The sequence below is a fragment of the Dreissena polymorpha genome, chromosome 11, assembly GCF_020536995.1.
Source record: "Dreissena polymorpha isolate Duluth1 chromosome 11, UMN_Dpol_1.0, whole genome shotgun sequence".
In the NCBI taxonomy this organism is placed as follows: Eukaryota; Metazoa; Mollusca; class Bivalvia; order Myida; family Dreissenidae; genus Dreissena; species Dreissena polymorpha.
In genome coordinates this window covers 6,973,741-6,992,036 of record NC_068365.1, presented here as the reverse complement: position 1 = coordinate 6,992,036, position 18,296 = coordinate 6,973,741, and positions in this window count along the sequence as shown.

The following is an 18,296-nucleotide window of genomic DNA, read 5'->3' as shown; positions in this document are numbered from 1 at the left end:
GGATTTGCCTGGACGTGCGTTGACGTGGATTCCCAAGAAGACGGCCTCTTCCTATTTAGACCGCTGGCGTGAGCAGACGTGTGATTCTATGTTGGAGATTCCGTTGTGCTTTATGTAGTATACCTTATTGAATTGTATTCGACCCCAGGCCCAATTACACCATTGTCATTGACGAGAAAGTTTTATGGTTATATGCAATCAACCCACGAACAGCTAACCGGAGCAGGAACAGTTAAGTGTTGTTTGTGGCTATATGTCAGTCATGGACAACTTTGGTAAAAGGGGAGTAATAAGTCAGCTCATTGAAATTAAAAGGTCAAAATCGACTTTTTTTTATAGAAAATCAATTTCAAAGACCAGTCTAGTATGTTCATTCTATACAATAAACAGTAAAATAACAGAAAACATTAAGTAATTTAAACAAAATTAAGCGCAAGTTTAGCAACGTCATTTCGGATGAGTTTTCTCATTATGAGGCTAATATAGATATATATATATATATATATATATATATATATATATATATATATATATATATATATATATATATATATATATATATATATATATATATATATATATATACATATATATATAATATATATATATATTTATCCCACTTTTACAGCAAATTCGGTTGATTAAAGCCCCGTTGATTAAATTTCATCTATAATCAACGGCAAGGCTATAATCAATGGCACGAAATGACGTCATCAACTGCCGAACCGGGACTACTTTTTCCCACGCACCTCGTCACCTGTATTTTCCAAGTGCATCAATAATAAAAACACTCAAAAGTTTGTCAATCTTAATGACCTTAAAACAAAGAAAAGTAGCAAAAAACGTGTTTTTTTGTCATTTATTTTTATTAAAACCTCTAGTATTAGGTAAATTTAACACTATGCAAAATAGGTTCTGTTGTTGTAGCTCCCCTTTGAAGAAGTCAGTTCGAGTTGCTCCCCTTTGACCGTAGAAAACAATCGTCTGGACCAAGAAATCCTGTGTTAATTTACAAGCTGTACTCGGATATGTGTCCATCTGATTTTTCTTCAAAGCATCTTTCCAACCTGGCAATGCGCACAAATGACACTGCATCCCAGTGGTTCTTGCGTCAACAATTGGGTGTCAACAAGCTAGGTCAGATGATGAAGGCCATGGCAAAAGACGCCGGCTTTCTCAAGCACAAGAGAATAACGAACCACTCAGTTCGCAAATTCCGGGTGAAAAAACTTCGAAATGCAAACATTTCACCCACTGAAACCATGGCCATAACAGGGCAAAAAATGTCCAGTCCATAACCAATTATTCCAACATATCTGTTGAACAGCAGCAAAAGTGTTCATTCTTGCTCAGTCCAGTAAATGTAACAATCCAACAGATTCCTCTTGTTCACCTTCATGCACCGAAACTATGGTCGAAATGCAGCCTAGACAACCACTGTCTACCGTCGAACAAGTTGATCTTGATGTTCGCCCCACCCAGTCACTTCACCAGCAAATGTCTTTCTCTAGTTCGAACAACTTTGCCTCACAATTCTTTGGTGCCACTTTCAACATTCAAAATGTATATAATTAGCTTAAATCCAAGTAATCTTTGTTATTTCGTCACGAAATAACCAATATTATAACAAAGAAGCAAATATTGTGCACCTCGTGATCGACTTGATGGTTTGTTATCGAAAGTGAATTGTGTGTGGTGTTAGGCTACGTTGTAAACAAATGTAGTTCCTTGTATATAACAACTTAATGTCATATTGATGTCATAAAACTTTAAGATTTGCAATTCAATATGATTAAAATTGTAATTAATAACCCTCGACACTTTGTTACAGAACGATATTCTGATTTAAAAAAAGATTATTTGATCAGCGGTTATTTTTGGAACGCGGAGTAATACACTCGCCTTGGTTACACTACAGTCATTATCAAAGTACGACAAACACTCATGAAAACTTATTTTGCTTAAATAAAAAAAGTTTACTGAATAAAAAGTGGGATAAATAGAATAATAGGTCAGTGTTGATTATAGATCAGGTTTATCATGCTCGGCACGAAAACGAAAAAGCACTCGCCAAGGCTCGTGCTTTTTGTTTTCTAAGCCTCGCATGATAAACCTAATAATACTAATCAACACTAACCTATTATTCTCTCTCTCTCTCTCTCTATATATATATATAAACAAAAACGCTGTATTATTTTTTGCCGAAGCTTTCGACCTCACGGTCTTCATCAGCAGCCATTTTTTATTTTCAGATGTTTTATTATGAACGTAAATGACGTCGTGCATTTCCGGCGTCAACGTTGTTTACGCGCCCTTTTATTAACGTTTATTCTTGCACGTTGATGCCATATGGTCGGTATGTCCTTAGTTTTGACTTCCACAATTCTTCCATGGTTTTGCGGTACTCGTCCGACCCGCTGAGTTTTTCGAGTCCCATTATTTGGAAATCATCCATGGAATGTCCGTCGGTGTAGAAATGTTCAGCTACCGGGTCACTGTGCTGTGTGCGAATACGCGACAGATTCAGTAGATGTCGCTGGTTCAGAGTTCCGCCGGTCTCTCCCACATAAACGAACCTGCGACAGCGACGACAGTTGACCGCGTACACAACATTAGATGATTTGCAATCAACATTGTACTTCCTGCCGCTGGGATCTGTGAAATATTCCGCCTTCATCATGTACGGGCAAATGGCGCATCTCTGCGCCCCACAGGGCCCGCTCATATTGGGTTTTCGGAAGAACATCATATTGTGTTTTTTGTGCACTAGGATGTCTTGCAGGTTGCAATCCCGTTTGAAGGCTACTAATGTGGGCTCAGAGAACACTTCCTTCATTCTATCAGACGTGTGCAGCGTGTGTAGGTGTTTACGGATGATACGGCCGATGTTGGGTAGTGCGCGCGAAAACGTTATCACCAGTGGAATCCTTGTATTATGCTCCGAGTTTGTCTTTTCGCGCAAAAGGTCCTCTCTCTTTTTATTGTCGACCTTTATCAATTCGGTCTCTACAAAAGCCCCGTCATATCCACGGTTCACGAGCTGTGTTTTCACCGCCTGTCTGTGCTTCCGGTAGGCAACCTCCTCTGAACAGATTCTTTTCGCACGCACACCCAGACCATACGGTATAGCTTTTTATGTAGACTCCGGGTGCGAAGAATCCCTGTGTAGGTACAGGTGTTTATCGGTAGGCTTAGTATATAGGTCGGTTTGAAGGCGCCCGTTCCGTATTGATGTCACCGTGTCCAGGAACTCTAGTTTTTCTGAAGAATAGCGGAGCTCGAGTTTAATGCGAGGTTTGATTCCATTTCCTTGTGTGTCTACAAGTCTACAAATACAGGTTGCCTACCGGAAGCACAGCTGCTTTAAACAATACTTATGTTTCACTTTGTGCACTTGTATGTTTTTGAGTTTGGGCTTACCGTCTATGCATTAATACTAATACACTATTTGCATGCCACACACGTGCATGTTAAATTATATATTTAACGGCATGTCCTACACAATTGATTCAGTATCGTTTTAGTTCTTTAGATATAATAGAAGGATGTTGCAACGTTTACGGATGACTCTAGACTGAGACTTTAACTGAGCACTGCCATCGAGGTCGAATTATTGCAACATTGGAGACCTGCGATCGCCAGAGGAATTGTTATTTGTTTGCATTAATTTGTAGAGCGCCATGTCAAATACAAAAACCCATCCCTAATTTGCCTTCTTGTAATTATTTATAACGATTAATTGTTACAGTTGAACTCGGATAATAATGATGAATTCATTTATGAGGATGACATTGATGGAGATAATGATAATGTTATTGATAAGGATGAAGAGGATTTTTATAATACTCTGAGAAAAGAGAATACTACATTTAATCATGACTATGAGTAAATCTATATCGCTTATTGTGCGCGCCAAAATGAGTTCGGTATTTTCAAATGGTAAGTCGACAAAACTGGTTTAGATATAAAAAGAACTGTCCACATTTCAGGTGGTGTAAGCGATGTACAACATGACAAAATGTATAAACTCGTCCTCAATACTGATTTTGACACTCATTTGTTACCAGACGCCATTAAGAAACGCAATATTTTGGCAATCAGTCCTCGGTCCCATGTACGCCTTTGAACAAATTTGAGGCCTTAGTCAATCCTGTAAAACCAATATAGCCCTTCAATCGTGGGTCTTGACTTTAATAGAAGACATAAAAGGATCAAACAAAAGGTACATGAAATTGATCAAATATAAGAATCGGTCAAAACAATAACACGCAAATATTTGAAGTACAAGAATACTCAATTGAAACGTGCTGCAATATAAAGAAGTGAAACTCCAGCTGCTGGAGTAGTATTGAGTTCTCATTAAAAACAATTAGTTGGTCCTTTATTTAAGACAAGTGACTGATTGCCAAAACAGTACAAAACAGCACAATACAGCACAATACAAACCAACATAAACACAAAATACAAGTTCATAAATAAACAAACAAAAGCAGAACCTTAAACAATCAGATGATCACATAAGAATGTTTAATGATAAATCCAACAAGTTTACGCGGCTATATAACATTGCCAAAAGATATACAACAACGTTTTGGAAAAATCAGTTAAAGGTGCCTTTTCACAGATTTTGGTATGTATTGAAGTTTGTCATTTAATGCTTTATATTGATAAATTTAAACATTGGATCTTAAAAGCTCCAGTAAAAATCAAGAATAAAAGAAAATTGAGTAGCCCTCATCATGGCTCGAACCACTGACCCTTGGAGTCCTGGAGTAAAAAGTCTACCACGTAGACCACTCGGCCATCCGTGCTCATGCAATGAGTGATGTATTTTTTACTTTATATAAGCAATTCTCGTAGTTACACAAAATATAAAGACAACAACAGAACTCTCCAAATTATTCAATCGTTTCGCGTTGCAACGCTTTATAATTTTCAGGCTTTTAAATCGTCAAAAGATGCATATTACGGCTATTTTTAGCATGGTTAATGTTCAGCATTACTGTTTCCTCACAAATATCATAACTAAAACGAAAATTTGAAACACCTTTTTTAATTTTATCAATTTACCAAAACGTGGAAAGGCCCCTTTAAATGATATAAAACAAATAACAAAAAACTGATCAAGCTAAAATGAAGGAAATGGTCATTGATTGTGAAAACTTAATTGTAAACATTTGACAATGAAGATTACGAAATACATGAACATAACATAAATATACCACACACCAAGAGCTAACAAGTAGATTCGCCGATTACTGAATCGGTTATTTTTAAGGCAGATCTCCAGTTAACAATAGCATATCAAGTGGGCCCGAAAATATTTTAGAAGAAATAATAAAAACAGCATGTAGTTATATTGAATCATTCCTCACAGCTATATTAAACACCCAAGTTTGATACTGCATAATATCATGAAAGCTTGGTAATGGGTTATATTACACCAATATTTAAAGGCGGTGATACGAACGATGCACAAATTTACCTCGAATAAAATGAAATTATATTTTGTCAAAGATATATTCTCAAGTACTTTTAAACAGGCTTAAAAACGTGTGTGATGAAAACTAAATTAATGCTATCTTTCAATTTGTTTAACAAACATGAAACAAGTCATTCGACTGAATCCTTAGATTGACCAGTATAATAAACACGATTTACACTTTAGTAAAAATTACATTGCCTTGGTATTGATAATGCTTAATGGTATGACAACATAAGTCGATCATTACACTGGCGAAAGCTAATTTCCAATCAAATTGGCTCTTAAATAGTTTCCGCACTAAAGGCCATGTGTTTTATAAGTAAGAGCAGTAGTCAGTTAAACAATCCAACATCTGAATTTAGTGAAAACATTTTCTCTTAAACCATGTATTATAATCTTAGTACTGGCGGCCACAACTGGAAGTATCCTGCAAATGTAATATAATTGCGGTATTAAATGACAATACACACTTTCAACGTATATATGTTTAGTGTACCTCAGTCATTAACACTAAATTACCATGCTGCACAAATAATGCGTTTACGAAAAAGGTGCGTAATGTATTTGCCATAAAATAAAAAATAGAAAATTATCAAAATTAACTAGAAGAGCCTTTTTCTGGGAAAACTGGACTTAATGTATGTGCGTAAAGTGTCATCCCAGATTAGCCTGTGCAGTCCGCACAGGCTAATCAGGGACGACACTTTCCGACTTTTCTTTATTTTTGTTAAGAAGGGACTTCCTTGAAACTAATAATACCATAACAGCGGAAAGTGTCGTACCTGATAAGCCTGTGCGGACTGCACAGGCTAATCTAGGACGACACTTTACGCACATGCATTTAGCCCAGTTTTCTCATAACGCGGCTCAGAAGTATTGCAACATTTCCCGGCTCAAGTCTATTGCAGTGTCACTGTGGTCTCTTTTCTTAAAGTATCACAGTTATTGTTTAATGGACATCTTTGATCTCCCTGCACACAGGTTGAACAAAAATATTTCAAACGAGTGCCTTCCAAAGAAAACATGTACTCCAATAAATCAAGATGATTAAAGCGAATATACCATTGCATATCTCAGTTAAAAACTATACTGCAACCTCAACAACAACTTATTATGCAATTTACATAAGTGCTTTGGGCTACGCCTGTACCTTACATTTGTTTTTACTCGATTTTATTAAAAATAAGTATTTAGTAGAGTTGACGGTTGTAATGTCAAAAAGGTTAATGCATTCGAGAAGAGTATATATTTTATATGTTATCTTATATCAGATTGTACCAATTCTGATGAACTGTTTCTTACTGGCTTCAATACCGTTAATGTCTTGATGTGACATCAGAGACGTGACTGTAATATAAATAATCTATTTTGCGTCATACACAACATGAGACGCTTTTTTACGAAATTTGCCATCATTGAAAAATCTGAAACTCGGAAAAACAGTGATTGCTTATAATCAGTATTTTCAAATGTATAAAAATCATTTTCTGAAAATATTTCAACGTAGAACTTGAAGTGTTACCAGCCTGTATAAATGTTCACATGATATCAAAAGTCTAAACGATATTGTTTTCCGATACTTGCGCAGTATGCATATAACAACATGTATATGTATATTCTATTTTACGTACAATAAACATATGTCCATGTAAAGACAAAATAATATAAAGCGTGGGTGGCACGAAAAATTAACATTAAAAAGTGGATGTCCATATTTAGCGGACGAGTTAAATATTTAAGTATATCAACACGATAGGGTCAAATGTTCCAGTATACTACTTATTTTGTCGCGCACGCTTAAATTGTTACTGAGGCAGCCTTTTAAACTAAAACTTAAAACCATTTCTTATCATAATATAACTACTACTGCTTCACTGGTACGTATTAATTTAAATTATTATACTCTGTATATGCCTTCGATATGACCCTTGTGTACCGAAAGCATTTATTTAATAAGTGTATATGTGACTATTCCGACAAGATACGCATGTAATTTAAGTATTGAATATTTCCTTTGAAAATATCCAACGGCTAAATTATGGAACTGCCATCCAGGAGCATGTGTTGTTGAATCTCTGTAATTATCCTTGAAACGCGTCTCCCGTCTCGCGTTAAATCTGAGGCATTGAAATATCCGTATTTAAAAAAATATTCATGTGTTCTAATAGCTTGTGACAGCACCATCATCTCCAGCTCCATCCTTCTACTGCTGAAAAACAACATAGGCTCTGGTGACCCGATAATGACCTTTCATATCTTCTCCAATCTAAGTATTACCATGGGACCATCTTCTAGCATGTCCGAGATATCTTCTACCCACTTTCGCTGCAAAACATCATTCATACCACATGCTTCGAGTAAATTTCGCTCAGGCATCATGTAATACGGTAGATGTGTTTTGGCAATAGCAGTCCTAAGTTCTATCAGACATTCATGCAGCCAGTGAAGCAAACTGCATGCATGAAATAGCGTTTGCGGGTTACGTTCACATTGCCATAAAACTATGTTTTTTCAGTATGTATGATGTAATTTCTTTATTATTTGGTTTTAGTATATCTTTGACGATCATTTTAAGTATAACATACACTTTTACTTGAGTGTCATGAAGGTTGTTCACAAGTTCTGTCTCACCAGTGTTGAAACAAATCCTCCATTCCATGTGCTTGGATTCACTTCCCTTAAAACCTACCGGTGTTAGATAGGCACCTAATGTAACGACTTTCTGAACTATGACTGGTGACGGCCAATGACAGGGTCTGGAAGCCCATCTGTTCAATATGCTGGGGCATAAACAGCGTAGTGCGAGTACTTTGTCCATTCGAAATATCCCTTTAACATCAGTATGTGGTAATGACGGCCCCGCACGTTCCTCACCCACCATGCCGCCCAGGAACACCAAGTCTTCATATTGTGGACATAATTGTGGAATTATCAAATAGGCATCTAGAAGGAAACTACTTCTTAAAAGAACGTCTCCATATCCATTATCACACAGAGAATAGTTAATTAATAGGGTACGAATAGACCCTTGTCTCTCTAGTAACAGTTTACAGTGTCCTGGATATACACGAGTATCCATAATAAACAGATCTATGTCGTCTTCTATAGTGTGAAGATTGATACCGGCTTCCACACAGAGGGAATATGGCAACACCATAAGAAGGTCAATGTCGCTTTCTAAATGGCATGTCAGCCCCTCTGCCTTGCTGCCAGCTATAATGTTCATATTGTTATAATGTTTCGCTCCCATTAAACCAAAACTGACCATCGCTTTATTGTGTAACTTTCCTAACTCCCTGTACTTTGCAACCCGCCACAGTCTAATCTCTTCGCCATACCCCAGGCGGGTCATTATAGTAGAGATCTCCACGGACACCCTTTCGACATAATTCTGAAAACAAAATAAGCCGATCTTTAAGTCATTTTAAGATGCGCAAATTTATGTATAAAATTGTACGCACATGAACAACTTTTCATTTCTGAAGTTGGAAGTTGGATCAGTTATGGCGTCCGATAAAGAACAATTGTGTTTATTTATACATGGAGCCTAATGTAATCTACAAACCAATTTAACAGTATGGATCATTATTAAATTATATAATAAATAGAATATGAACATATACATGCATACATCATGTTTGTTTTTAGATTATTGTGTAATTAAGAACATGTTTGAACATTAAGATACAAAAGTAGTGTCGATGGGTACGCAGCCACACACTTTTATTATTGAGTCGTGTTCTGATAACACTGGGCTTAATGAATGGGCGTAAAGTTTCATCCCAGATTAGCCTGTGCAATCCGCACAGGCTAATCAGGGACGACACTTTCCGCCTAAACAAGATTTTCGGTAAAAAGGGACTTCTTTTAAACGAAAAATAACATAAAAGCGGAAAGTGTCGTCCCTGATTAGACTGTGCGGATTGCACAGGCTAATCTGGGATGACACTTTACGCACATGCACTAATCCCAGTTTTCTCAGAACGCGGCTCTATTGATCTTACATATATATTTGCAGTAATAATGAATGTTTTTATTTTACTCATTTTCGTCATTTAATGTGCGCGAATATGTACTTTGTTGAAAAGTGGATAGAGTGAGGACAAAACGCTTTCTTGATTAATAGCTCTGAAAACAGACTAAGATCGAATTAGACTCGAAGTTAATCTTCTATGAAATACAGTATATATTATCAAATGAATCGGAATTTATATCTGCGATTGAATTAAAGAAACTTGCGTAGATAATTACGTTACGTAAATATTATAAAACCTCTATTTATATAGTTGCACTCATAATGAGTTTCTTACGTAATTAAGGATTATTATGGAAAATAATGTAAAGCATATAAAGCTAGTTAAAGATACTAGGTACGTAGAACATAATACACAGAAAACTACAGAACAATCAGTATACTATACAAACGTGCTTCCAATCAAATGTTTGCTTTTTTGTTTTAAAGCAGAAATTAAAAAATTACAACTGGAAGTTCGTTAATTCTACATATGGGGATTAAACCTGTTACACGTGTGCTTAAAAAATTAATCAAGACAGTAATCTGATTAATAGCTAAACTTTATGAGCCGCGTTCTGAAAAAACTGGGCTTAATGCATGTGCGGAAAGTGTCATCCCAGATTAGACTGTGCTGTCCGCACAGGCTTATCGGGGACGACACTTTCCGCTTTATGGTATGTTTAGTTTCAAGGAAGTCCCTCCTTACCGAAAATCAAGTTTAGGCGGAAAGTGTCGTCCCTGATTAGTCTGTACGGACTCCAGAGGCTAATCTGCGATGACACTTGCCGCACATGCATAACGCCCAGATTTCTCAGAACAAGGCTCATATATTAAGCAACCAGTGCATTGCTGCATAGAAAGGTAAGGTCTGCGTGCAAGAACTGGTGAACTTTTACCATGAATTCAATAACTCACTGCAGACATACGTAACAGTGACGACCGTACAGGCTGCAATGTCTATGCATACTTCAATACTCTTACTTACCAGTGAGTGACGACTGCACAGGCTGCAGTGTCTGTGAACGCTCTCATTCTCTTACTCACCCGTGAGTGAAGACTGTAGAGACTGTAGTGTCTGTGAACGGTCTCAGTGTCTGACTTACCTGTGAGTGACGACTGTACAGACTGTAGTGTCTGTGAACGGTCTCAGTGTCTGACTTACCAGTGGGTGACGACTGCACTGGCTGCAGTGTCTGTGAACGCTCTCAGTCTCTTACTCACCCGTGAGTGACGACTGTACAGACTGTAGTGTCTGTGAACGGTCTCAGTCTCTTGCTCACCCGTGAGTGACGACTGTCCAGACTGTAGTGTCTGCGAACGGTCTCAATCTCGGACTTACCTGTGAGTGACGACTGTACAGACTGTAGTGTCTGTGAACGGTCTCAGTCTGACTTACCTGTGAGTGACAACTGTACAGTCTGTAGTGTCTGTGAACGGTCTCAATCTCTGACTTACCCGTGAGTGACGACTGTCCAGACTGTAGTGTCTGCGAACGGTCTCAATCTCGGACTTACCTGTGAGTGACGACTGTACAGTCTGTAGTGTCTGTGAACGGTCTCAGTCTCTGACTTACCTGTGAGTGACGACTGTACAGTCTGTAGTGTCTGTGAACGGTCTCAGTCTCTGACTTACCTGTGAGTGACGACTGTGCAGATTGTAGTGTCTGTGCACGGTCTCAGTCTCTGACTTACCTGTGAGTGACGACTGGACAGACTGTAGTGTCTGTGAACGGTCAAAGTCTCTGACTAACCTGTGAGTGACGACTGTACAGACTGTAGTGTCTGTGAACGCTCTCAGTCTCTGACTTACCTGTGAGTGACGACTGTGCAGACTGTAGTGTCTGTGAACTGTCTCAGTCTCTGACTTACCTATGAGTGAAGACTGTACAGACTGTAGTGTCTGTGAACGGTCTCAGTCTCTGACTTACCTGTGAGTGACGACTGTGCAGACTGTAGTGTCTGTGAACTGTCTCAGTCTCTGACTTACCTGTGAGTGACGACTGCACAGACTGTAGTGTCTGTGAACGGTCTCAGTCACGGACTTACCTGTGAGTGACGACTGGACAGACTGTAGTGTCTGTGAACGGTCTCAGTCTCTGACTTACCTGTGAGTGAAGACTGTACAGACTGTAGTGTCTGTAAACGCTTTCAGTCTCTGACTAACCCGTGAGTGACGACTGTACAGACTGTAGTGTCTGTGAACGGTCTCAGTCTCTGACTTACCTGTGAGTGACGACTGTACAGGCTGTAGTGTCTGTGAACGGTCTCAGTCTCTGACTTACCTGTGAGTGAAGACTGTACAGACTGTAGTGTCTGTGAACGGTCTCAGTCTCTGACGTACCTGTGAGTGACGACTGTACAGACTGTAGTGTCTGTGAACGGTCTCAGTCTCTGACTTACCTGTGAGTGACGACTGAACAGACTGTAGTGTCTGTGCACGGTCTCAATCTCTGACTTACCTGTGAGTGACGACTGAACAGACTGTAGTGTCTGTGAACGGTCTCAGTCTCTGACTTACCTGTGAGTGACGACTGTACAGACTGTAGTGTCTGTGAACGGTCTCAGTCTCTGACTTACCTGTGAGTGACGACTGTACGGTCTGTAGTGTCTGTGCACGGTCTCAGTCTCTGACTTACCTGTGAGTGAAGACTGTACAGACTGTAGTGTCTGTGAACGGTCTCAGTCTCTGACTTACCTGTGAGTGAAGACTGTACAGACTGTAGTGTCTGTGAACGGTCTCAGTCTCTGACTTACCTGTGAGTGACGACTGTACAGACTGTAGTGTCTGTGAACGGTCTCAGTCTCTGACTTACCTGTGAGTGACGACTGTACAGACTGTAGTGTGTAAACCCCCGTGAATCACGTTGATACTCACACTGGTAAGAGTGTGCACAAAACGCGTTATTGATTAATAACTTAAAAACAAACTAAGATCAAATTAGACTCGAAGTTTTAGTTTTCTATTAAACACAATGTATGTTATCAAATGATTCGGGATTCACTTCTGCCATGAGATTGAAAACTTTTCCAAGAATTACGGCCAGCTTATTATTTGACGTTATTATAAGTACACCTATAAATAGCTGCACTTATTTTGAGTTTGACCTGTTATTCCGGATTATTCTGGGAAATGCTTTTAACATGTAATATATATAAGTATAACATAATACGCAGAAAACTTCAATAAGTTATTCGCAAAGTTTCCATACTGAAGGGATAATAATTACAGTCCCAATTTTTTCAACATGTTCAGATAATAAGAACACATTATTAAGGCGAAATTCAGTAGACATACATATGAATGGTAAGCTGATATTAAATTTAAACGCACCGAATACAATAAAAAAGATACTTAAAAGATCTTCAGTATTAGATACAATTTGGCTTAACATGATATTTTTTATTGTTCCTTAAGCATCAATTATGGAATTAGTACTTGGATTTCGGTAATTCTACATGTGAGGTTTAAGCCTCTTACATTTGTGCTTGAAAAATTAATAAAGCCATTAACCTTATTGATAGATAAAACAATATATTAAATAACCGGTTCATTGTTTTCTGGAATGGTTGGAGTGGCGTACCAGAACTGCAGAACTGTTACCATGAATACAATAATTAACTGCAGACTTCCATGAGAGAGACGACTATACATGCTGCTGTGCCAGGGAACCGTTTCATAACCTTGGCTACACAAGAGTTACGACTGTACAGACTGCAGTGTCTTTGATCGACCTCAGTCTATGATTTACCCTTGAGTGACGACTCTACTGGCTGCAGTGTCTGTGAACGTTTTCATATCCTTACTTACTCGTAAGTGTCGACTTTGCAGGCTGCACCACAATGCATTCGGATAAAGCGACAGCTGTACGGTAAGGTGGATCACGTTTAGCCGATTAAAGGAAAGCCGACACCCATGTATTAGGTAAGCTATTTAAATGCCTGCCAAATTCTATAGGAATCGACTTTTAAACCAGATGTATTACTTAAATGTGTAAGATCAAGTTATTTTTCCTTATTTAATCTATCTTCCTTTTAACAAAGTTGTGTTGCTTTTTTTCTAATTGGATTATAGACAATATTTATCGTTAGATCACACGTTATGGCTGAATCCATTTCTGACGTCGGTTGTCTCTTGATTAGTATAATATTAATAAATTATAACGCTATTTAGTCGACTTGTTTTTGCTATCATATAATGATGAATGGACTTTTTAAAGCTGGTTTCCGAGGTAGTGGAAATAATAACATTATCAACATCTGGGCCTGATACATACGACTACCGTTATATTCACGTGTGGATTAGTATCAATACATTAAACACTAAGTTAATTAAAACGTACATGACTAGCTCAATTCATTTAATTCAATCATTTGTATTCGTTTCACTTTTTAGCTGGACATTTTAAAATAGAAATATTAATTTTAATACAAGTTGTATTCACCATTCAATATTAGATTAATCACACTATCCTTGTTATTGCAGCCCGAATTAATTTTTGAAAACTAATTTAGAAAAAGTTTAATAATGACGAGTTTATTTTTCGAACATTTCTTTGGATCGAGTGAAATGTACTCCTTTAATAAACACCATTAGTATTGCAGTAACAAACACGTCCATCTAAATGACAATTTTGTTTACAAAAATATCTTACATTGACAGACAAGTAATTGTTAGTTTGCTTATTCCGGCTATTCAAATTCGACTTTCATTATTTAAATATTGATTTTGAAATGTCTCAATCGTGCATAGGCACATTAAACAGAATTTCCTATTCAGGTACTTTCAATGGAATACGAACACGAGTACATTTAAACGTTGTAAAGCTCTAAATGAGTTTTAAATTATCATAACGTAGAATTCAGTAATAGACACACGAAATCAATATCTGCAATTTTGACAATTCAAATATGAATTGTGAAATTACAGTTTAAAGCACCCATTTTTTTCATATTCATTTCACTGTTATATCTGAACATCGATTTTGATTAATAGCAAACGAAAGTTGGGTATGAAACATCTGAATACCTTTACGCTCAATTTTATAGAAAACTCCGTACAGTTATTACCCGAGCATGACGGCATTACAGGCCGATGTGTAACCGCTTTCAAACTCACCTGCAATTGACGACTGTACAGGCTGCTGTGTCTGGAAACGCTTCCAGTCTCTGACTGACCCGACAATGACGAATGCACAGGCTGATGTTTCTGGGAACACTTCGAGCCCCTGACTTACCCGAGAGTGACGACTATACAGGCCCCTGTTTCTGGAAACACTTCGAGCCCCTGACTTACCCGAGAGTGACGACTGTACAGGCTCCTGTCTGGGAACACTTCGAGCCCCTGACTTACCCGAGAGTGACGACTATACAGGCCCCTGTGTCTGGGAACACTAAGAGCCCCTGACTTACTCGAGAATGGCGACTGTACAGGCTCCTGTCTGGAAACACTTCGAGCCCCTGACTTACCCGAGAGTGACGACTATACAGGCTCCTGTCTGGGAACACTTCGAGCCCCTGACTTACCCGAGAATGGCGACTATACAGGCTCCTGTCTGGGAACACTTCGAGCCCCTGACTTACCCGAGAGTGACGACTATACAGGCCCCTGTCTGGGAACACTTCGAGCCCCTGACTTACCCGAGAATGACGGCTGTACAGGCTCCTATGTCTGGGAACACTTCGAGCCCCTGACTTACCCGAGAATGGCGACTATACAGGCTCCTGTCTGGGAACACTTCGAGCCCCTGACTTACCCGAGAATGGCGACTGTACAGGCTTCTGTCTGGGAACACTTCGAGCCCCCGACTTACCCGAGAGTGACGACTATACAGGCTCCTGTCTGGGAACACTTCGAGCCCCTGACTTACCCGAGAATGGCGACTGTACAGGCTCCTGTCTGGGAACACTTCGAGCCCCTTACTTACCCGAGAATGGCGACTGTACAGGCTCCTGTCTGGGAACACTTCGAGCCCCTGCCTTAACCGATAATGGCGACTGTACAGGCTCCTGTCTGGGAACACTTTGAGCCCCTGACTTACCCGAGAATGGCGACTGTACAGGCTCCTGTGTCTTGGAACACTTTGAATCTCTGACTTACCCGAGACTGACGACTTTACAGGCTTCAGTGTCTAGGAACACTTCGAGTCCCTGACTTACCAGAGAGTGACGACTATACAGGCCCCTGTGTCTGGGAGCATTTCGAGTCCTGACTTACCCGAGAATGACGGCTGTACAGGCTCCTGTGTGGGTACACTTCGATTCCCTGACTTACCCTAGAATGACGACTTTACAGGCTCCTGTGCATGGGACCCTGACTTACCCGAGAATGGCGACTGTACAGGCTCCTTTGTCTGGGAACACTTTGAATCTCTGACTTACCCGAGACTGACGACTGTACAGGCTTCAGTGTCTAGGAACACTTCGAGTCCCTGACTTACCAGAGAGTGACGACTATACAGGTCCCTGTGTATGGGAGCATTTCGAGTCCTGACTTACCCGAGAGTGACGACTATACAGGCCCCTGTGTCTGGGAGCATTTCGAGTCCTGACTTACCCGAGAATGACGGCTGTACAGGCTCCTGTGTGGGTACACTTCGATTCCCTGACTTACCCTAGAATGACGACTTTACAGGCTCCTGTGCATGGGACCCTGACTTACCCGAGAGTGACGACTGTACAGGCTGCTGTGCCTGGGAACGCTTCCAGTCTCTGACTCTGAATATCCGATTACTCCTTCTGCCATTTGCAGAATACTGGAAGTAAATTAAAGTTTCAATCTTTTCTAATTGTACCTATTCATTATCTATATTTGAACACCAGTATATCACCATATTAAGTGGAAATAAAACAGTTAGTGCATCTGTTCTATATATGTCTCACTCAACGAATATAATTTACACATGCAAATGTATGAATGCAAAATATTGCTTCATAGTAACAGAAAAAAGATGCAAATGTTTCCCGAACTGGCATATCGTAATATATATATATATACATAACATGTATAACCGTGTTATGGCTAACTGTATAAAGGTGTTATGGCTATAGCAACGACCGGTATTTTCCTAGGATATTAATACATTTTATATCTCAAAATGCCCTCCCCCCATTAACCGTTACTGAACACTTAAATTAGTGTTGTCAGATAGTCATCATGTGTTCAATTAACACAGACGGAATGCGCTTTTGTAACAATTCATAACAATCTTGTTTTTCATAAATGTGAAATTCAGCGCTATTGTTCGTGTACACGACAAGTTAAAATAAAGAAATAGGACAGTCACACGAACATCTACTTTCACTATATAAAAAAGACTATGTGCACAAATGTTTCCACTGCCTTTTAGCCCTGAAGTTTAGCGAAATTGTTTTTGCACTTGGCACGGTATCTTGAGGTTTTGATATTTTTTGTAAGTTTATTTTGAACTCTCATCATGCGAAATAACGTAATGGACCGCACACTACATGCAATAATAAGCACTTGAATAATTCTATTTAAAAGAACCTCTACACATAATTCCTAAAACAAAAAAATCTATAACAACAAATGCAATTAAAAAAAATAATGGGGACCATACAATTGTAAAATCCTCACAAAACTACTGTTACTTTATTTACAATGCAGCAAAAACGTTTAACTATAATAGCACGAATGGTTGCCGTGTATCAAAAATAAATATCATGTAACTATACAACCCATATAAGAACATTAAAGCATTTAAACAAACATGTCAGTGCAAACATGTGTCTGCAATAGTAAATGCTTACCGAACTTACATAGTACGATGAACAGGAGACACTATTCCCTTCTTTACTCTGGTATTTGTTCACTAATAATCGACCACAATCGTGTGCGTCTTAAAGACGAATGCGAAGTAAAAATCAATCCTGTGACCCACGTGAACAAAAAGTCGTTCAGTATGTGTCTGATATACCGTCTACAGCGGAGTATGTTTTGAACAGCGTTTACCTGGTATCAACTTACGAAATGACATTGGGGTTTATTCTACAAACTATTGTTAATCGATATTCAATAGTAATTGTTAAAGGTACGAGATTTTAGGCGCGCTTCTAGTCGCTATTATTTGTGGAACAAATAGTGGTACATGTATTCACACATACGAATTTTAAACCTTTCGTTAGGGCTGTTCTTGGAGCAATATTTAACTATATGGTAATCAACTTGTAAAGCCGATGAATAATATTTGATGTCACACAAATACATTTTAAATCCAACTTAATATGTAATACAATATAAATTTCAAAATTCACGCAAGCATATTATAGGTGACGAATAGCTACACATGGAGTTCATATTGTCACAAAAGCGAAAATGTGTCTGTCGGTAAAAAAGAACGACTTTAGAACGTTGTAAAAGGAAACATACAACCTTATCCATCGTAAATAATCTCTGTATGATAAGAGGTTAAATTAATATGTAAACAGGTATATTTTCATTATAGATATAATTTGCTTTTTAATTGTTCACGTAATTATTCGAGCATCTTATGCGTTGTTTTCTATTCCAACTAGTTTGGTTTGACAATGCCTATAGTTTTGTTCCAACCTTAAATAATGTTTAATTTAATTCACTTTGTTATTTCAGTCTTACGTTGAAAACATCATGCCCGTAAATGATATCTGTGTTGTTACTGGTATACTTTCTAATGTTATGTATGTTGTAAATGTAGATTCATAAATAGATCACTTCATTTAAATTGCAATGATAGATGAAACGCCGGTTGCCATCTCGGGGTTCAAGTTTGGCGAGTCATGGATGAGTGGCGCGTCTTCAATG